At 36.5% G+C, this 23,350-nt stretch overlaps 1 long non-coding RNA gene and 1 other non-coding gene across 2 annotated transcripts in view; one reads left to right on the forward strand and one right to left on the reverse strand.

The window, feature by feature from the left end:
• Positions 1-23,350, forward strand: part of LOC110344325 (uncharacterized) — a 377,838-nt gene that overhangs the window by 93,609 nt on the left and 260,879 nt on the right. The window lies entirely within an intron of this gene.
• Positions 14,449-14,579, reverse strand: LOC147827911 (small nucleolar RNA SNORA70). The gene has a single exon (XR_015451706.1). It is a non-coding gene; the product is annotated as a small nucleolar RNA SNORA70 (small nucleolar RNA).

Here is a 23,350-nt window from a genome sequence, read left to right on the forward strand (position 1 = left end):
TTTTGAAGTTGGATGTGTCAATTTTTTTTTCTGATACCAGAAATTGAACTCAGGACCTTGTGATTTCCAGACAGGCATGGTGCCACTGAGCTACACCCCTGGCCCTGATTGTGTCAATGTTTGGTGCATATATGCTCATAATTGTTCTCTCTTCCTTTTGAATTTTTCCCTTAATCAATATTTAGTGACTTTCTTTGCCTCTTCTGATCAATTTGGGCTTCAAATCACTTTGTCTGAAAATAGAATAAGTACTCTTGCTTGTTTTGGGGTTCCTGTTGTGTGAAATATTGTTTTCTATCTTTTATTTTGAGTCTATGAATTTCTTTTTGGATTAAATGTGTTTCTTGTGTACAGCATACTGTTGTGTTTTTTGGGTTTAATTTTATAATCTTTGTCTCTTGATTGAGGAATTGAGACCATTCACATTGAGAGTTATTGAAAAGTATTGACTTATTCCTGTCACTACATTATTTGTCCTTTTATTAATTCCCCCTTTTTCTCCTTCTACTTAAGTTCTCACCCTTCTGTGTGTATACATACTATTAGAACTTTTGCCATCATAAGCTTTATTGTGTCTTTCTGGAAATGTGCTTCAGAACTTTTTGGAGTGGTGGTTTGGAGGTCCTGAATTTCTGTAGGTGCTTTTTATCTGAAGATGTCTTATTTCTCCATCAATTTTGAAAAGTGGTTTTTACAGGATATATCAGTCTGAGATGGAAGTTGTTTTCTTTTAGGAGTTAAAAAACTTTATTCCAAGCTCTCCTAGTGTTGGAGTCTCCTCCGTGGGAGACTGGGACCTGAAGACAGTATCTAACAAAACTTATGAAAAGGAGGATGGGGGACCAGAGCTCTGTGAGGAGTTAAGGCCAGGTTTATTGTTATTATTCTTTTTTAATACATTTTTCAGCTGGATACATCAATCATTCACAGTTTACAATGCTAGTCAACTAACCACCAGTTATATCTGTACCTAAAACATCTAAAGAACCATGTGTGCTTCTTTAATCTTAGTGCATCTTATCTAAATCATCTTGGCTACTTAAAGCTTCTAAAGGATTACTTACTCTTATCTACTCTTATGCCAAACAAATGTTTGAGAGTCTCAAGGGACTGACTGTGGGAACAACAAATAGCCTTCTGAAGTTATCTTTAACTTCTTTATCTGCTCCTGCCACAGACATCAGGACAATCTGTCTTCCCAAGGCTGTCTGAGGGCCTGAGAACTCATATCCTCCACATCCTAGCCTTTAGAGTTTGTGTTGAGAAATATGTTGTAATTCTAATGTGTTTACCTTTATAAATGATTTGCAGATTTACTCTCTTTTTAAGATTCTGTCCTTGTGTTGGATTTCTGAGATTTTGACTACAATGTGTGATTGTGAGGTTCTTTTCTTGATTGTGACTATTTAGATTCTATATGCCTCACTTAGCTGCATGTTAAAATTTTACTCATATTTGGAAAATTTTCAGCTATTATTACTGTAAATAGGTTTTTAAGTGCCATTTGTGCTCTCTTCTGATTTTTTTCCTTAAATTCTTTTATTGGTACATTTTAGGTATACAATACATTTACATTTATTATTGGGTACTTGTACCTTTACATGATATATCTTGGTTCTTATTTTTTCCCCATTTACTGTCCTGCCTTCTCCCCCTCCACCCTTCCCTATTTACAAAGACTTTGTTTCCATTTTATCCGTTTCCCATAATTTTTTGTTTCCTTTCTTTCCTTTCCCCTACCCCACCCACTTCCCTACCCCTTTGGACCTTTTCTTCCTATTTCACATTATCAGTGATTCATTTTAATCATTATTTACACTTTCAGTTTCTTACATCAGAGAAACTATTCAGTATTTATACATGTGTGTTCTATTTATTTCACTTGAGAGTATGGCCTCAATGTGCATCCACTTAGCTATAAATGTCTCTAGTTTCTCATTCTTTATGTCTGAGAGTAGTACCCCATTTTATAAAAAAACCCCACATCTTCTTTATCCAGTTTCCAGTTGATGGGCACTTGGGCTGTTTCCAAGCTTTCGCTATTGTAAACTGTGCTGCAATAAACACGGGTGCACATATATCACTGAAGTATGATTCTTTTCACTCTCTTGGGAAGATGCCCAGCAAGGGAATAGCTGGGTCAAATGGGACCTCTAGTCCTAGTTCTTTGAGATATTTCCATACTGATTTCCACAGTAGTTGCACCAGTCTGCACACCCACAAACAATGGAGAAGGGTTCCTTTCTCCCAACCAGCATTTGTTATTTGTTGATTTCTTGATAGCAGCCATTCTTACTGTGGTGAGGTGGAATCTCAGCATTGTTTTCATCTGCATCTCTAAAATGAAAAGTGATATTGAATATTTTTTCATATGTTTATTTTCTGCTTTTATTTCTTTGTCTGAGAAATATCTGTTCATTTCAGATGCCCATTATGAATTGGGTCTTTAAATTTGGGAGGTCTGAGTTTTTTTAAGTTCTTTATATGTTCTAGATAGTCCTTTGTCTGAGGTACAGCTGCTAAATTTTTTTCCCCACATTGTGGGTTATATCTTAGCTCTGTTGGTGTTTGCTCTTGCAGTGCAGAAGCTTTTTAATAAGATGAGATTCCTGTTGTTGATTCTTTGTGCTACTTCCTCTGCTACTGAGGTTTTATTCATAAAGTCTTTTCCTATGCCTATATTTCAACAGTTCTACCTAACTTATCTTCCAGCTAGTTTAGTGTTTCTGTTTTATTTTATTTTTTTCCCATTATGTTTATTGGTACATTTTAGATACAAAATAGAGTTACATTCATCATTGGGATCTTGTACAATTACATGAGTATCTTGGTTCTTATTTTTTTCCCTTTCCCCTTCCCTCCCTTCACCCCCTCCACCCTTCCCTATTTGCAAAGACTTTGTTTCCATTTTTTCCTTTTCTCATATTTTTTTCTTTTCCCTTCTTTCTCTTCCCCTACCCCTCCCACTTCCCCTGCTCCTTTAGACCTTTTCTTCCTGTTACACAATATCAATTATACATTTTTAATATTACAACATCAAGATCTAGGAGACATTACCACAGATTTTACAGAATTTAAAAGGATATAGAAAGCATATTACAAAAATCTTTTTTGAAATAAATTTGACAACTTCTAAGAAGTACCTTGGAAGACAAATTAATGAAACTAACTCTGGAGGAAATATAAAATTTGAATAGCACCTATTAAAGAAAGTATATTCCTAGCTTGAAAACCTACCTATATGACAACAACAGGCTTGTATACATTTTAACTGATGAATTATATCAAACAATTAAAGCAGAAAAAAGAAGGAACACTTCTCCCCTCATTTTAAGAAATCAACATTGTGCTAATCCTAAAACTGGATAAAGATAATAGGAGAAAAAAGTATGAACATAGATAGGGATTTAGCTCAGTGGTTCCATCGCTTGCCTAGCAAGTGCAAGGACCCGAGTTCGATCCCTGGTACCAAAAAAACAAAAAACAAACAAAGAAGTCAGATCTGGCAGTATATAGAAAGTGGTTTTATTACAAGGATGGCAGCGTTGGTTCAGCATTGGAAGATCCACCCCCAAAATTCATCATTTTAACAGAAGAAAAGAAAAAGGCATATGATCCTCTCACTAGTTGGAGAAAAAGTATTGGTCTAAATTCTACAGCTTTTCATGGTAAAAGCTCTCAGGAGACTACAAGTAGAAAAGAACCTTCTCAACAGGTCAAAGACATGTACTCCATACTTCCAGCGAGAATGCCTTATATGAATGGAGAAGATACAATGCTTTCTCCCTAAGGTGGGGAACAAGGGCAGATATGCCTACTCTTCATCTGTCCATTAAACTTTGAAACATAGGCCTAAACCAAAATAGTCTGGCAATAAAATGACACAATTAGGATAGGATTGGCAAGGTAGAAGTAAAATATTTATATGTAAATGAGATTATCACCTACAGAGAAAATACTAAGAAATCTCTAGGAGCCCCTAGAACTTGTATTTGAATTTAGCAGAATTAGAAAACACAAGGTATATATAAAAATTCAGGTCTATATATACTTGCTATAAACGAAGAATTGGATATTGAAATTTAAAAGTTATGTTGGAGTACAAAGAACCTCAGAAAAGTAAAAAGAAAAAGAAAAAGAAAAAGAAAAGCAGTGTTGGAAGACATTTAGTACCTAGTTTTAAGACTTCCTCTAAAGCTACAGTAATCAAGGCAGTTTTGGTGTAAGGAAAGACATATAGATCATTGGAATAAAACAGAGAATCTAGAAATAGAACCACACATATATGGTCCACAGAGTTTTGAAAGATTATTTAACATTAACATTTTATGGAACATAAACTCAATTCAAGAGCCGAGGAAGAGATAGTGCTTTCAGCAAACGGCACTAGAACACCTGGTATCCGTATATAAAAAATTAACCTCAACCCTTTATTTCCATACATAAAAATAACTTGAAAGGATCTATGAACCTAAATATGAAAGCCTAAAAGTATAAAACTTTAAGAAGAAATTATAAGGGAAAATGTTTATGAATTTAGGGTAGGCAAGAACTTCCTAGGATACAAAAAACATGATGTATAAAAGAAAAAAATTGATAAATGAACTTTAAATGACATTCTTAAAATGAAAAGTAGGCCTTAAACAGACCATATTTGCAATGCATATAACCTATGACCAGAATATATAAAGAACTCTTACAGCTTATTAATAGACATCCCAATTAAAAAGTAGACACAAGAAGATGATAAATAGCCAATACAGCACAAGGAAAGGTGTGCAACACTAGAATCAGAAAAATACTAATCAATATAATAACAAGATTGAATTATACACTCATTAGGGAGATGAAGTTAATAGTTTTAAAAGCCTTGTCATGACTTTTTCTTTTGGTTGGATTCTCCCTCTTTGTGTTTAATTTGTCATGCCCAATGGATTCATCCTGCTGGGCTTCCTGGGGTTGTGATCCTCATTGTCTTTTCCTAGGATACTGTCTAAAATTTTTTGGAATGCTGGTTTGGTATTCATGAAGTTCCTAAGGTGCTCTTCAGCCTGAAAGTATCTTATTTCTCCATCAATTTTGAAAGATAATTTTGCAGGGTACATCAGTCTAGGTTGGAGACTGTTTTCCTTTAGGGCTTGAAATATGTCATTCCAAACTCTTCTTGCCTTGAGGGTTTGCATTGAGAAGTCTGCTGTGATTCTGATGGGCTTTCCTTTGTATGTGTTTTGTTTCTTTTCTCTCACTGCTTGTACAATTTTGTTCTTCTGTGGTTTTCTGGAATCCTAACTATTATAGGCCTATGTGTAGATTTTTTTTGATCAAGGCTAGTTGGAGTCCTATATGCTTCACTTATCTGTATGTCAAGTTGTTTTCCCCTGCTTGGGAAGTTTTCTGCCATCACTTCTGTGAAGTTTTTTTTATGTCATCTGCACTCTCTCCTCTTTCTTCATTGACTCCAATCAGTCTTATGTTACTCTTCTTTGCATCATCTAGCAGTTTCTGGATTGATTTCTCATGGTCCCTTACAATTTTAAAGCAATTTTTCATTTCCTGGTCACTAATTGCAATCTTATCCTCTATATGTGAAATTTTGTCCTCACATTGGCTCATTCTGCTATGTAGACTTTCAGTGGAGTTTTTAATCTCCTGGAAATCTGTTTGCATATGTTTTATGGATTCCATTTGTTTCCTATGTTGGGATTCCATCATGTTCCTTAGCTTCTCTATTTGTTTTAATCTGTGTCCTCTTTAGATTTATTAATCATATCTTGCACTATGAGCACAATCTCTGCTGTTATCTGAGAAATTATTTATGATTTCATTTTTTCCAGATCCTGTTTTGTTGCCAGTTCAAGAAGTCCAGGTGGTTGAGTATCAGAGATTGTTCCATCTTGTTTCCCTTTGGGGTTGCTGTAGGTGATCTGGAAGTCTGTTTTTGAGGCTTGTTTATGTGTCTTCTCATTTCTACGGGGTGTGTGTGTGTGCTGCTTTTTCCCATGTGGCTCACCTCCTCTGCCCTGGGAGTGGTGGAATCATGGCCGGGGAGCCTCCTCCTGGGCCCTGGGATTGGCTCACCTCCTCTCAGCTGGGAGTGGTGGAATGGCAGCTGGGGAGCCTCTTCCTGGGTGCTGGGATTGGTTCTGTCTTGATTTTTTATTCTAATTTATCTTAGATTAGTCTTCTTAATGTCATCTAGTAGTTGTTGGATCCATTTTTTACATTCCATTGTTGCTTTTAAGTTATCTCTCAATAATTGGTCATGGACATCAGACCCATCTTCTAGTTCTGATACAGTGCTCTCATATTGGTCACTTCTGCTGCCTATACTTTCAACAGAATATTCAATGTCCTGAATTTCTGTTTGACATCTATTCATATGCTCTAATTCTTTTCTATGCTGGTCTTCTTTATTTTATATCACTTTCTTTAGCTCAGCTACATTTTCATTAGTGTCTTCTGTAGATTTGATGATCATTTTGTTTATTAGGCCCATTATCTGTTTAGTTATGTCTTCTTTGAGCTCATTGAGCAACTTATTGATCTTTTTCAAATCCTCTGTTATCCTTGCAAAGAATTCAGCTATGTGGCTTGTTATTTCATTCCCTCAATGCTTCATAGGTCAGTTTTGAGGGAGTTAGGCATTTTGTTGCCTTGTATTATCATATATCTATTTTTTTTTGTGTGTGTGTATTTTATTTTGGTGCTGAGATTTACAGGTTGATAATAGTGGGAGATTTGTTGCTTGTATAGAGACCTCTTTAATGAGTGTCTGCTTTTGAGTGATGCCCTCAAGGTGTGGCTATCTATATGTCTTTGCCTTTGTCCCATGATCCAAGCACCTTCATTTATTTGGGAGAGGAGGCTACAGTGTATTTGGCCTAGCACCCAGTTCTCTGGGAATGGCTACAATTTTGTTACTTACACAGAGGTAATTCAGATATTGCCATACAGAGAAAACAATTATTAGTAACAACTGTGACACTTTGGCAACAACAATAAAATCAGCAAAATATAGTGTAAGAGACAAACTGTATATCAACATACTCCAAAACAAATAATGTACCACCTTAACCATAAAAATTTATAATTATAAACACTAAGACAAACTAAGTATTGAAATTCTGTATATATCTACTAAATGTAACAGCTGTACCTCCACTAACAATAGAAGAGTTTTCAACAGTATTAGCATAGATTTAGCCACCTAACGATTCATAAAGGTTAATGGTTATTCAAGGAAAGATACATGTAATGGTAAACCAGGGAATGAAAAAAGTAAAATTGAAAAATTAATCAACTGAGATGAGAAAGGGGAGAGAAAAGTAAGACAAGAATCCTACTGAGGAATAAAAAGGAATTACTAATACCAAATAAAAGTAACACAAAAGAACAAACAATAAAAAAAGAAGAAAAAGAGCAAAGTAAAGGAAAAAAGGAAAATAAGAAGGAAAGAAAGTAAGTTAAAAGAGGAATAGAAAAATGGAGAAAGCCCCACAAACCTGAAAAGAAGCTAATGGAGGAAAAAGAAACAGAATTGAGTAAAAAAAAAAGATTCCTTTTGAATATTTGGTTTCTTTCCAGGATCTGCACTCTTGGAATGTAGCAAGTCATGATTTTCTCCATCTAGGTTTACACACACACACACACACACACACACACACACACACACACACACACTCCAGATGTCCCTCTGTCCTTACACCCCAGACTGTGGCAACTGTCCAAACCCAGGCATGTCCTTGCTCATGTTGGTAGATGGGGAAAACAATCAGACCATCCAGTCTCTGCTGGATGGAGGTCACAGTGCCAGGTTTAAGCAGGACTTAATGCCAGCAGTTACAGATTCAGCTGCCTCTGAAAGCCAAACTTGCTGGGCCTGTTTTCTCACTATAGAGGGTCAGGGGTCTTCTTATCTTGAGCTTAAACTTCTCAGAGGGTCTCTGTTTAGTGTACTCCTTCTCAAGGCTGTCTCCTGTGTTGACTGTCACCCAGTCATTATGTAATGATTACACTGGAAACCCTGAAGTAGAGTTCTGTAGTTGTTATGTGGCTTAGTCTTAAACAATTAATTCTTTCCCAAAATGCACCTGATTAAATACTGTCTGGCAATATGATGGGTGCTGGGGTGGGTTTCTTTTCCATCTTTACCCTGTAATGAAGGGGTTATGTTTTGAGTAAAACTCCATGCTATTTTTTTTTTTTTTTGTACTGGGGATGTTGAGCTTGCGAGGCAGGTGGTGGAACCACTGATCTAAATCCCTTGGCTCCCTCCATGCTGTTTTTGTAGTTTACAATAGCTGTGGGCATTCCTTGGGGCTAGCACTGCTGTTGAGTCCATAATTTCTCCTTGGATCTACCAACTTTCTGGTCCTACCTTTTTTCCCCATGTGTTGGCCTTATCCATGAGCTTGGTTGGTTCATCAGAGCCTCTGTTGTTCCTTGCCAAGGGGGGAAAAATGTACAACTGGCTTGGAATTGGTGGTTGACTGGGGCTAGGGTGTGGAATCCAAGGTGCAGAGTTGATTGGGAGCCAGCACATGGGTGGCATGGTTGTGTTGTCCACACATGAGATGTGGAACAGAGATGCTTCATCTGCCTATGGAGTTTGGGGCCTATTTGGTTCTTTTAAAAATGTTTCTATTTATTTAGATTTTCCAACTGTTAATACAATATACCTATAATTTTCCATGAAATCTATGTGGATATTTCTAGTAGCTATTTTAAAGTTTTTATTTGCTGATTCCAGTAGTCTGTTATCTTTGATTCTCTTCCTTTTGACTTCTGTTTTTTTGATTGTGGGTATTTTTTTTTTGTTGTTATATGCTGGACATTGTGGATAATATATTAGAAGGTATCTGAATTATATTGTCTTCTTTTGAAGAACTTTGAAGTTTTGGGTATAGGCCATTCAATTATTGGAGGAATTTCTCGATTTTTGTCAGTTTTGCTTTTAAACTTTGTTAAGATAAGTTTATTTTGTTTTGCCCTTAATCCTAGGGCAGTGATAGGGAACCTTTTAGAGATTTCAATGATAACAAATAGTCTGCTGTGGTACATGTGCCATAGCTTTGCCACCTAAGGCAAACCCTGTCCTAGGTGTCCTAGGCCTATGTCCTATGGCATAGGTCATATGTCATATGGCATCTAAGTCCAAACTTATGTCCTAGGACATAACTCTTACTGTAAGTTATCATCTTTACTCCTGCTGGAGACTTTTTGGGTTCCTAGGTAGGTGCTCTGGGAGGTTAGAGAAGTCTCTTTGTTTTGGCTCAACCAATGTATCCAAGCACTTTTCATCTTTTAGTATCTCCATTCAAGGCCTCACTTTTCCAAAAGCTCATGTCTGCTAAATGCTGTGGAATTTTATTTTGCTGTTCATACACACAGCCCTATCGTTGGCCAAGGACCTGAGAGAAACTTATTCAGGGTTCTGAGGGCTATATTTAACAAAGCTTTCCAAATTCAAACACCTGTTTCACAAAGCCCAGTCAACTCAGCAGGAATGAAATCTGATGTTTGCTTCCTTAACTCAGTGAGAAATCCACTTTGTACTTTGTCTTTATTTCACACTTTTTGTTGTTATTTTTCTGGAAAATACCTCCAGTAAGAAATTCAGGGTGAATGTGTGTTTAATCAAATCTCTCCAAGACTCAGTCCTGTACTTTACACATTGTCTATTGTTTGAGGATAGTTGGTTTATATGTTTTATTCAGTTTTATAGTTGTTTACTAGCAAGAAAATAAGACTCATTCCAGTTATTCCCTCATATCCAGAAGCAACTGTTCCTGCAGTTTTAAATGAATAATGATTTTTCTGGTTTTGAACCATTAGTCAATATGTACTTTTTATCTTCTGGACTCACACAATTTTAAATAAAGATGAATATCCTTAACACTTAGTATATTTCAGTGGTTCTCAAAATTTTGTATAAAGGGGTTATCTTTTTAAAGTTCCAGATTCACTTGGGCATAGAGTGGGGCCTATAATTATACAAATATCTTCTATGTTGTGTTACATAATGGCTTATTTGTGGCTTCACTGTGAACAAGTGTATTATCACTGATATAAATACTTTATGCAGCTTATTCATATTATTTCCTTAGAATGGAATAATTACTTCATAAGGATGGTTCAGCATCTTCTTTATAAATATTAGCTACTGTTAACTGTAAATTTTATTTAATAAATAGGGAGATGTTTCTTCCCTAGTAATCTCAGGTATGCTACATATAATTTAAAACAATATTAAAAATATAGGAAACCTGAGATTATTTTAAAGTAATATTTTAGGTTGGAGTTAATTTTGTTTCTTGTGATAAAGTCTTAAAATGGTAGGGTTTTGGAACTCATCTGCTTTTAAAGTATATATATCATCCTCCATAAGAAATACCTTGCTTGAGGTTCTGGTGTGTTTTTTGTGTAAGTTGGTTTAACAGAAGGAATCCATAAGATTGTATAATTGTTTCTTTAGTAACTTCTGAAGAAAATTTCTCTTCTGTGGTGAACTTCTGTTGTACTCTTGAAAAGAAATTAATCTTCTCTGTTATGTACTTAAATTTGGACCTTCCTGTTTGAAGTACATAAACACTGAGCTGTATGTATATGGATCCAGCATAATGATTATATAAACACATAAACAGATATAGTCTATTATTGCTGTTCCCCAAGACATTTTCCTGTTTTCTTGAATAATGAAAGTCAGAGTAGCCAGGGAAACATTAAATGGGCCTCATAAAGTAATGTTGTCTCCAAGAAGTCACCACCTGAAGTATAGTTCTCATTTATTTGCTTAGCAAACAATTCTCTCACTGGATAATAAATTCCCAAGAGATGGTAATTGAAAGAGGGATGTTTATAGTAGTTTCCCTTGGATAATAATATATTATTTTCTGAATATGGTTAATAAGGATCTGAACATCCATTGGAATTATATCCTTTTGTCAGAATATGGGCAAAGTAGTTATGGGTGTTATTCACTGTTGTGATCTTTTTCAAAATTTGTGCAAAGTGAATGCTTTGTGCTTATTGTGGTTCAGGCATTAGATCAATACATTGAGGACTGAGATTGGGTCAGTTTTATTTACTACTGTATTTCTATTGGATAGAAAATATTCAAGAGAAATCTTTTAAATAAAAAGAATAAGTGAAAGTCCCAGCTCTAGAGGCATCTTGATGGAGGGACAGAAATGTAAATGAACTATCTGGATAAAATTTGAGATATATTCTAATAGACCTAAATTCAAAGTTATATGTGATTGAGTTGGTAGACATGCCTAGATCTGGAGAAGTGGTTTCTCTAGTGCAGTAATTCTTTTTTTTTTTTTGTACCGGGGATTGAATTTAGGACCTTCCATTGGGAATGCAGTAATTCTTTTTTTTTTTTTTTAATATTAATTGGTACATTTTAGGTATACAATACATTTACATTTATCATTGGTTGTTTGTACCTGAATATGATGTATCTTAGTTCTTATTTTTTCCCCATTACCTATGCATTCTTCACCCCACCACCCTTCCCTATTTACATAGACTTTGTTTCCATTTTTTTTCCTTTCTCATAATTTTTCCTTTCCTTTCTTCCCTTTCCCCTTCCCCTCCCACCACCCCTCCGCCTTTTGACCTTTTCCTATTTCAGATTATCAATTATTTGTTTTAATCATTTTCATCCTTATTTACACTTTCAGTTTCTCACACTAGAGATACTATTCAGTATTTATACATGTGTCCTATTTATTTCATTGAAGAGTATGACCTCAATATGTATCCATTTAGCTATAAATGACTCTAGTTTCTCATTCTTTATGGCTGAGTAGTACTCCATTTTATAAAAAAACCACATCTTTATCCATTTTCCAGTTGATGGGCACTTGGGCTGTTTCCAATCCTTAGCTATTACAAATTGTGCCACTATAAACATGGGTGCACATATATTGCTGTGGTATGATTCTTTTATTTCTTTGGGGAAGATACCCAGTAGGGGAATAGCTGGGTCAAATGGGACCTCTAGTCCTAGTTCTTTGAGGTGGGAATGCAGTAATCCTTAAAGGTAGAGAACCATTAATCTTAGAAAATTAGGTGTATCTACTAAATTAAGTAAATTAAAAGAGAATTGGGGCCTTTGTCCTTGGAGAAGTTGTTGAGCTTGAAATATCTTGTGGGACCAGATGATTTTTTTAAAAAATAAGATGAGAATATGTTTAAAGGACAGAAGGGTTAACCCAAAAGAGCATACAGTGGCTAAAAGTGGAACAATTTGAGTAGCAAAATAAATAACAGTAGTTGGATTTTAACTCAGAGAGTGAAATAAATATTCATAAGCATATACTGATGAATGTGTAAAAAAAAGGGGACAATTCTTCTTTACAGAAGTCTTCCAGTTAATACATGTAGAAAGAATGAGAGGCATATAAAAATGACCATTAGAATACCATAGTAAGTACACTGATGGATTCTAAGATCAGAGGAGAAACAAGATGTTTCCATCATATTTACTCAGAATAAATGGAAAATATTAATTACAAATTTTTTTTATAAAAGTGGAAAGTCTGAGCACATTCTATCCTAATAAAGTGATCAAAGTGAGTATCACCAAGTTATATACTCTATTGTACGGGTATCATTCATCTGTAGTGTTCTTCCCAAATACTAGTGACCTCAATCTAATCACATGAAGCCATCAGACAAACCCAGATTTAGAGACATTTTTAAAAACACTTGACCAGGCCGGGGATTTAGCTCAGTGGTTTCGCCGCCTGCTGCACAAGTGCAAGGACCCGAGTTCGATCCCTGGTACCAAAAAAACCCCCCCAAAATGAAAACACTTGACCAATACCAGTACACTGAGGCTAAGAAGACACGACAAGTAAATGCAAGGTAGAGTCCTGGGTTAGATCCTGGAGGAGAAAAAGGACATTAATGAAAAGCCAAATCTGAGTAAGGTCTTTAGTTTAGTTAACAGCATTATACTGTTGTTAATTTCTTAGTTTTTATAATTTTACTGTGTTATGTAAGGTGCTAATGTTAAAAGAAGCTGATGAGAATATTGGAATTCTCTACTACTTTTGCAACTCTAAAATTTTGAAAATAGAAATAAAATATTACAGCCCTGTTATTAAGCTTGTTTTGTATCTTTGGAGACAACTTTACATTTTGTATTTTAAAAAAATCACTTTTTCTCTTACAATAGAAACAAAGATAATAAGATACAAGCAGGTAGATGACCTACAGAAAACACATGCAAATACCTAAAGTATGTACGAGCTTCAGATCTTATTAATGAAGCATCTCTTTCATATCTTGGCCCTCACTGAAGATATGCTCCTCCAGCCATTGAGTAGCTACTTAGGAAAAGAACAGCCTATCAGATTCAACAACTTAAATGCTTTCTCAATCTTCTATGGAAGAATTGATAAACCCTTGATGATCGACCAGTTTGTTTGTTAATTGTCCTCTCCCAAGATGAAACATTTTACAACTCCCCCAAACAAGGTTTTCTAAGCAAGAAACCAATAAATAAACCATTTTGGTCAAATCATTCATTTTATTGCAGAATTACTATATTCCACATACTTTTTCATACTTACCTCATTTGAACACAAGCAAAAACTTGAAAGTAGGTATAAGTATTTCCCTTTAACAAGTCAGTAAATTAACATTTGGAGAGATGGTTTACCCAAAGGCATGTGTTTGGCAGTGTTACTTGCAGGTGACATAACATTGTAAGAACATCAAGGTTACCCGTTAAGTAAAAGGAATCCTGCCACTTGCCAAAGTGTGCATAGATTCAGAACGTCTCAATATAAAGTGAAATGTGATAGTAACCTGTACTTGTCTGAATCTGAAACTAATGATCTCTGTAAAACACCAAATGAATTTTGAAAGGATTCATATGGAAAAGGTAAAACTTGAACTAGAACTGGACCAGTGAGTCGGATGTAAATAAACAAAATAGAGGCAGGAATGCAATTATGTTGGGAATACACTGGATTCTTACTAACCTTTTGATGATTTGAAGATTCTTTTTTTGAGGGGCAGATATAAGATTTAATGAACTTGTTAGGGGGGAGGGGCAGCACAGTGGAAGCCTTCAGGAGTGCAAGGCCCACCTCTTGTCCAGGGAACTGCGATTTGGGATGTATTTCACCCATAGCCATCAAGGATGAGGCACTTCTCAGCCACCATGTCTTTAAATTCATCTGCATTGAACTTGGTGAAGCCCCACTTCTTGGAGTGAATTTTCTGGTGGCCAGGGAACTTGAACTTGGCCCTGCATAAGGCCTCGATCATATGTTCCTTGTTCTGCAGCTTGGTGCAGATGGACATGAGGACCTGTCCAATGGGAACCCTTGCCACTGTGCCCTGGGGCTTCCCAAAGGCACCTGCATGCCTGTTTGGAGCCTGGGTTAGGGACAGTAGGAGGTTAGATAATGAACATCCACCTGGAAGCAGTGTCTCTAATGTCTCTTAGGGCAGCCCATATAAGCAACAGACCACATATACTACCAAGGAGATTGCTGTTCGCAGCCACTGCACACTGGGCACCTACCAGCAGAGGAACCCAGTTGGCTTGAGTGCAGCAATTTGAAGATTCTTTACTCACCTTCAATTTATGTTTGTTGTTGTTGTTTTTGTTGTTGGGTATCTCTTCAACTGAATTAATCTCTTGTCTATCATCAAATGCAAATTTTATAAATCAATACATTAATAATATTAAAATGTAATAAATTAATATTAATTTGATAAATTAATATCTACTCTTTTTTTGGTGATTTTCCCCCTAGATTCTTAAGAATTTGTTTCATCCAGCAAAAGTGGTATGGTGTGCTTAAACAATGCCTCTAATCTAGGTCCTCCTTTTTTTTTTCTCAAATGTTTTGGGTTCTAGAAAAGGGTAAGGTTCTTTCAATATGAGTTCCTCTTTAGACTCAGCTTTGCAAGAACTTAACCATATTTTCATAAAGAGGATGCACAGGCAGATCAAAGATAGATCCCTGTCAGCCTTCTTGCTTTTCATATCTCCAGTTCCTCTCATTCATGAGTAAACATCTTAGAACTCAGAGAGACCAAGTGCTCAGAAAGACTAATTGACCACTTAGTGAGCCACTCAACTTCACATTACAAATTCTATAATTAAAAAATATTACTGTGCTCAAACAAACTGGGCCATTCACATGCTAAGCAGGGTACCATGCATTCAAATTTGGATATTACCTTAGGAAAGATTTATGGAAAACTTAAAATTTCTTTTATGTGACAAATTTCAGAGGTATAAAAGTTTTATTTAATTTTCTTTCTAATCAGTGTTTTTCTCATTTCTTCCAAGAGTTACTTGACCTAGATTGGAAAGAGAATTGTTTGATTAGTAAACATTTGTAAAGTAATGAAAATACTTTTTTCCTGAGCATTATGTTACAAACTAGAGCTAAAAAATGTATGATATATCTACCCTTAGCTCATAATTCAGTGGGAGATGCTAACAGGGAGTTGTTACAGTATAAAGTCATAGTGCTAGCATAGAAGCATATATAAAGATTTTGGGAGCTCAGAGAGGAAAGTGGGAGATAGGGTTTGGAGGTAGTTGATATAAAGTTGAGTAGCTTCATGGTAATTAGTAGCTCAGAGGTTGAACTAAATATGCCCCCACTGAAGTTTAAATTTCAAGTAGGAGTGTCTCCTCAAATTAATATAGACTAGAAAACAATTTCTAGGAGCTGAATGAATTTTTAAAAATTATTTCAAAAGCCAAAGTAATCCTATGAAGCCAAATAGGGATCATAAGGCAAATCAGAAAATTCTAGGGCTCCTTTGTGGAGATCATTTTTAAACACTGATTAGAGATAATTAATGGATAGGCCCAGCCAATGCTGGCTTGATCACCTCTAATATCTAATTTCCTTCAGTCTGTGTGCTATATCTTTAATATTATATCTCAGAGGAAAGGGACATATCCTACTTGAGCTTGCTTCAAAAGGTGCCTTATGAGTATATTTTATTGATAAGACTAAGAAACAACATTAAAATAATCTACATCTAAGTATAAATAGTAGCAAATTATTGTTGTCAAATTGACTGCCTTTCTTAAGCAGTGTCATATCTGTTCTGTGCTCACCATGGTGCTCATATAGGTTGTATTACATTAAATTAAATTCTTCAAACATTTATTGGGGGCTTATTGTGTGCTAGGCACATAGTCAGTGGGATGCAAAATGGATCTGGAAATCTAGCTGCAATAAGAAAGTGTCTGGGTTTCATTCAAATGTTCAGTTATCACAACATCAAATGATGTTAACAATTTATACACAGAATAATAGAGAAAAGTATAGCTCTTACATGAGCTCATTGAAATAAATTACCATCTTAATAGCCAGTTTCAGAATTTCTGTAAAGGCAGAAATTGTCTGTTTGTAAGGCAATACCTTGATAAGGGACTTGAATGAAAAGTGTAACACAGAAGCGATGTTTTAGTAGGGGTATAACAATAAATGGTATAAAAAGTTTATCATTAGATATTTGCCGAGTTGCGCAGAAGACACCAAATCAGCCCACGCCCCGGCAACAATCCACTGGAACCCCACCCCCCGCTCCTCTGTACAGCCACCTGGTTCCACACTACAAAGACACAGAGGACACCGGACCACCAGACCATGGTACTGAGTCCCGCTGCTCCCAGCCCAGAGGTAGGGGCTTCTGAGCCACTGTCTCACTGCTCCTGGTCCAGAGGAAGGGGCTTCCCGGCCACCATCCCTCCCGCTGCTCCCACCCCACAGGAAAGGGCTTTTGGGCCACCATCCCTACCACTGCTCCCAGCCCCTGTCCCACCTCTCCCAGCTCAGAGGAGGTAATCCGTGCAGGCGCCAACAGCTCCCTCCCCCAGTCAAAATGAGAAAACACGTAAATAAGTCTCAAAACCAGACTTGCAGATCACCTACAGCAACCCCAAAGGGAAATGAGATGGAACACTCTGATACTCAACTACCTGGACCCACTGAACTGGCAACAAAAGGGGATCTGAAAAAATTAAATCAGAAATAATTTCTCAGATAACAGGAGAAATTGTGCCCCTAGTGCAAGGCGTGATTAATAAATCTAGAGAGGAGCTCAGGAACATGATGGAATCCCAACATAGGAAACAAATGGAATCCATAAAACACATGCAAATAGATTTCCAGGACATGAAAAACTCCATTGAAAGTCCACACAGCAGAATGAGCCAGTGTGAGGACAGAATTTCAGATATAGAAGATAAGATTGCAATTAATGACCAGGAAAAGAAAAATTGCTTCAAAATTATAAGGGAACATGAGAAATCAATCCAGCAGCTGCTAGATGATGCAAAGAAGAATAACATAAGACTGACTGGACTCAATGAAGAAACAGGAGAGAGTGCAAATGACATAAAAGATCTCTTCACAGAAATAATGGCAGAAAACTTCCCAAGCAGGGGAAAAGAGCTTGACATACAGATAAGTGAGGCATATAGGACTCCAAATAGCCTTGATCAAAAAAAATCTACACATAGGCATATAATTGTTAAGATTCCAGAAAATCAACAGAAGAACAAAGTTCTACAAGCAGTTAGAGAAAAGAAACAAATCACATACAAAGGAAAGCCCATCAGAATCACAGGACACTTCTCAACACAAACCATCAAGGCAAGAAGAGCTTGGAGTGACATATTCCAAGCCCTAAAAGAAAACAGCCTCCAACCCAGACTGATGTACCCTGCAAAACTATCTTTCAAAATGGATGGAGAAATAAGATACTTTCATGACAAAGAGCACCTTAGGAACTTCGTGAATACCAAACCAGCACTCCAAAGAATTTTACACAATATCCTAGGAACAGACATTGAGGATCACAACCCCAGGAAGCAAAGTAGAATGAACCCATCTGGCATGACAAGAAGTTAAATGTAAAGGGGGAGAACCCAACAAAAAGAAAAAGTCATGGCAATGACAAGTCAATACATTTCAGTTATAACCATCCACGTTAATGGTCTCAATTCACCAATCCAAAGAAATAGACTGCCAGAATGGGTCAAGAAGCAAAATCCAACAATATGCTGCATACCAGAAACACACTTAATTCAAAAGGAAACTCATAGACTGAAAGTTAAAGGGTGGAAAACAATACTCCATGCGACAGGAACCCCCAAAAAAGCAGGAGTAGCTATCCTCTTGCCAGATCAAGTAGATTTCAAACCAACACTGATGAAGAGAGACGAAGAAGGACACTATATCCTTGTAAAGGGAAGAATCCAAGAGGAAGAGATGACAATCATAAATATCTATGCACCAAACACTAGTGCACCCAACTATATAAAACAAATACTAATGGACATGAAAAGTCATATATGCACTAATGCAATTGTAGTGGGGGACCTCACCACCCCACTGTCACAAATAAATAGATCAACTAGACAAAAAATAAGTAATGAAATACTAGAACTCAATCGAACTCTTGAACAAATAAACTTAACAGATGTTTACAGAGTCTTCTACCCCACAAAATCAGAATACACATTCTTCTCAGCTGCACATGGGTCATTCTCCAAAATAGACCACATACTCACACATAGAACATGTTTAAGTAAGTGCAAAGGAATTGGAGTTATTCCCTGTATATTATCAGACCATAGTGAGATGAAATTGGAGATCCATAGCAAAAGAAACTCAAAAAATTTCATAAACACATGGAAATTGAACAACACACTTCTGAATAACCAATAGGTCACAGAGGAAATTAAAGAAGAAATCAGACAGTTCCTTCAATTAAATGACAATGACAATACAACATATCGGAATCTATGGGACACAATGAAAGCAGTCTTATGAAAGAAATTCATAGCAGTGAATACGCATATTAGGAAAACAGAATGAGCCCAATTAAACAACCTGATGCTGAACCTCAAGCTTCTAGAAAAAGAAGAACAGGACAACCCCAAAGGTCATACAAGGGAGGAAATTATAAAGATCAGAGGAGAAATCAATGCAATGGAGACCAAGAGAATGATACAAAAAAATCAATGAAGCCAAGAGTTGGTTCTTCAAAAGAATCAACAAACTTGACAAACCCTTAGCAAACCTTGTCAGAAAAAGGAAAGAAAAGGTCCAAATTCATGCAATTAGGAATGAAAAGGGTGAAATTACAACAGACCCAGCAGAAATCCAGAGGATCATCAACACCTACTTCCAGAACCTATATGCCAATAAGATGGACAACAGAGAAGAAATGGACAGATTCCTAGGTACATATGAATTACCAAAGTTGAACAAAGAAGACTTAAAAATTCTGAACAACCCAACATCAAACAATGAAATTGAAAATGTAATTAAAAACTTATCAACTAAGAAAAGCCCGGGCCCTGAAGGCTTCACTGCTGAATTCTACAAGACATTTAGAGAGGAACTGCTGCCACTACTGTTTAAACTCTTCAGTGAAATTGAAAGGGAAGCAATACTCCCAAATTCAATCCTGGAAGCAAGCATCACCTTGATCCCCAAAGCAGAGAAATACTCAACCGAAAAGGAGAACTATAGGCCAATTTCACTAATGAACATAGATGCAAAAATCCTTAATAAGATAATGGCAAACAGAATGCAGAATATCATCAAGAAGATCATACACCCTGATCAAGTGGGATTCATCTCAGGGATGCAGGGATGGTTCAATATACACAAATCAATCAGTGTAATCCACTATATCAATAGAGCCAAGGACAAAAACCATATGATTATCTCCATAGATGCAGAAAAAGCATTTGACAAAATCCAACATGCATTTATGATAAAAAACCCTACAAAAAATTGGAATAGATGGTCTCTACCTCAAACTGATAGAAGCCATCTATGAAAATCCAACAGCCAATATCATACTAAATGGTCAAAAACTGAAATCCTTCACACTAAAATCAGGAACAAGACAAGGATGTCCACGGTCACCACTCTTGTTCAATATAGTTCTGGAAACATTAGCTACAGCAATTAGACAAGTGAAAGAAATAAAAGGAATAAAGATAGGAAATGAAGAAGTCAAATTGTCATTATTTGCAGATGACATGATACTTTACATAGAAGACCCCAAGAACTCCACCAAAAGTCTTCTAGACTTAATAACCAAATTCAGTCAAGTAGCTGGTTACAAGGTCAACACACAAAAATCAATAGCTTTCCTCTACACCAATGACAGACTCACTGAGAGAGAAATAGGGCAAATAAGTCCTTTCACAATAGCATCCAAAAACCTGAAATACCTAGGAATCATCCTAACCAAAGAAATCAAAGACCTCTTCTCTGAAAACTATGGCACTCTGAAAAGAGAGATTGAAGATGATATCAGAAAATGGACAGACATCCCCTGCTCCTGGGTAGGAAGGATTAATATAGTGAAAATGGCCATACTTCCAAAAGTACTATATAGATTCAATGCAATTCCAATTGAGATCCCAGCAGCATACTTCATGGACCTTGAGAAAACAATCCAAAAATTCATTTGGAACAAGAAGAGACCCAGAATAGCAAAAGCAATTCTAGGTAACAGAGACATGGCAGGGGGTATCACAATCCCCAACCTGCAACTCTACTACAAAGCTATTGTGATAAAAACAGCATGGTACTGGCAAAGAAACAGACTTGAGGACCAGTGGAGCAGATTAGAAGATGCAGAAACAATGCCAGACACACTCAGCCATCTCATCTTCAATAAAGGAGCCAAACACCCTCAGTGGAGGAAAGATAGCCTCTTTAATAAATGGTGCTGGAAAAATTGGGCTTCAACTTGCCAAAGATTAAAACTAGACCTGTATCTCTCACCATGCACTAAACTAAAATCAAAATGGATTAAAGATCTAAATATTAAAATAGAAACCCTGAACCAGCTGGAACAGAGGTTAGGTAGAACCCTTGAAGACATCGGTGTAGGAAAAGATTTTATGAACAAAACCTCAGTTGCCCATGAACTAGCACAAACAATCAACAAATGGGATCTCTTCTTATTAAAAAGCTTCTGCACAACAAGAGAAACCACCAGCAGTGTGAAGAGACAACCCACAATGTGGGAAAAAAATCTTCACCTGCTCTTCCTCAGACAAAGGTCTACTATCTCAAATCTATAAAGAACTTAAAAAGATCAGACCTCCCAAATTTAAAGACCCAATGCAAAAATGGGCATGAAAGGAACAGACATTTCTCAGACAAAGAAGTAGAAATAGCAAATAAATACATGAAAAAATGTTCAACATCACTGGTCATTCGAGAGATGCAAATGAAAACAACGCTGAGATTCCACTTCACTCCAGAAAGAATGGCTGCTATCATGAAATCAATCAATAACAAATGCTGGTGGGGCTGTGGGGAAAGAGGAACCCTGCTCCACTGCTGGTGGGAGTGTAGACTGGTGCAAGCACTGTAGAAATCAGTATGGAGATACCGCAAAGAACTAGGACTGGAAATCCCATTTGATCCCGCTATTCCACTGCTGGGGATCTTCCCCAAAGAATTAAAAGACTCATACCACAGTGATATATGTGCACCCATGTTCATATCAGCACAGTTTGTAATAGCTAAAACTTGGAAACAGCCCAAATGCCCATCAACTGGAGACTGGATAAAGAAAATGTGGTTTTTTAATAAAATGGAGTACTACTCAGCCATAAAAAATGAGAAATTGGAGACATTTTTAGCTAAGTGGATGCACATTGAGGCAATACTCTTAAGTGAAATAAATAGGACACACATGTGTAAATACTGAATAGTTTCTCTGGTGTGAGAAACTGAAAGTGTAAATAAGGACGAAATGTATAATAGGTAATGTGAAAAAGGAAGAAAAGGGGCAAAGGGGAAGGAAGTGGGAGGGGTAGGGGAAAGGAAAGAAGGGAATGGGATTACTATGAGAAAATGGAAAAATAGGAACAAAATCTTTGTAAATAGGGATGACTGGAGGGGTTGAAGGGAGGGCTGGGCAAGGGTGAAAAATAAGAACCAAGAGAGACTATGTAAAGGTGCAAATTTCCAATGATGAATGTCATTATATTGTATACCTAAAATGTACCAATGATTAGAATGAATAACTGATAATATAAAATAGGAAGAAAAGGTCCAAAGGGGTAGGGGTAGTGGGAGTCACAGGGGAAAGGAAAGAAGGGAAAGGAAAAAATGATGAGAAATGGAAAAAATGGAAATAAAGTCTTTGTAAATAGGGAAGGGTGGTGGGGGTGAAGGGAGGGCTAGGAATGGGGAAAAAATAAGAACCAAGATGCATTATGTAAAGGTACAATTCCCAATGAGAAATGTAATTGTGTTGTATACCTACAATGTACCAATAAAATAACTTAATTAAAAAAAAGTTTATTGTTAGATATAAATAGAATATGAATGGGACAGGGAAGCCAAAAAGGGAGAAACAATGTGATAGAGTTCCCCACGGTGTTTCGGAGGATGTCTAATTTCAATTTTAAGTTTTTGTGTTGTGGTAAAGTAAACTGTATTTATATTCCTTCCATATGTCTTCAATAAACTGTGCCACACACACATAAAGGCAGTGTGACATGTGCACATGTATGTTTCTATGTGTACTTGTGTGTATCTGTGTACATGTATAGAGAAACAGAATCATGAAAAGAGACTGAATGCTATGTCTTTATCAACACTCCGGATAGAAAAAGGATTGGGCCATTAGGTTAGTCCATCTCTAAACTGAATGAATTCTGCAAAAGTGTGATAGAAGTTACCAGAAAAAGGCAGGATACCCTCACCTTGAACCCTGAACTTAGAGATATCTTTGGGAAACCATTGGATGTTATGAGTCATCTTATCTAGATCTTCAGTGTTCTCCATCCCTCACCATAACATTTTATCTTATTGCTTCCTGTTTTACTTCCTAAAAAGATAAGGTCGTTTTTATCAGTCCCTCTATCCTTTATTTTCTTTTTCTTTTTTTTTTTTGGTACTGGGGATTGAACTCAGGACCTTGCTCTTATGAGGCAGGCAGTGGCACCCCTGAGCTAAATCCCCGGCCCTATCGTTCATTTTCTGTACCTTCTGTCTTTTACATCTTCTCCCATTCCACCCTTGAATGTCAGCTTCTCACAAGTAGGGTCTTGCCTGTCTTGTTCACTGCTGAAATCCCAATGCTTGACATGATACCTAGTTTAACCGTAGGCAGAGGATAAATATTTATTGAATGAAGGGCTCTTCAAGTTACTTTGATTATATACAACTCACACTGATGCTGTTCTCTGAAATTTTACCGTGCTTGTGATTAGTAACACACAGTTTTGTCTTAAATTAGACTGTTTCTTTACTAGTGTATTAGTCTGTGACTGTCTTATACCCAGTAGTTTCTAAAGCCA

The sequence above is a fragment of the Heterocephalus glaber genome, unplaced genomic scaffold (genome assembly GCF_053883595.1).
Source record: "Heterocephalus glaber isolate CG9 unplaced genomic scaffold, H.glaber_assembly_v1.0 deba00001429, whole genome shotgun sequence".
Classification (NCBI taxonomy): Eukaryota; Metazoa; Chordata; class Mammalia; order Rodentia; family Bathyergidae; genus Heterocephalus; species Heterocephalus glaber.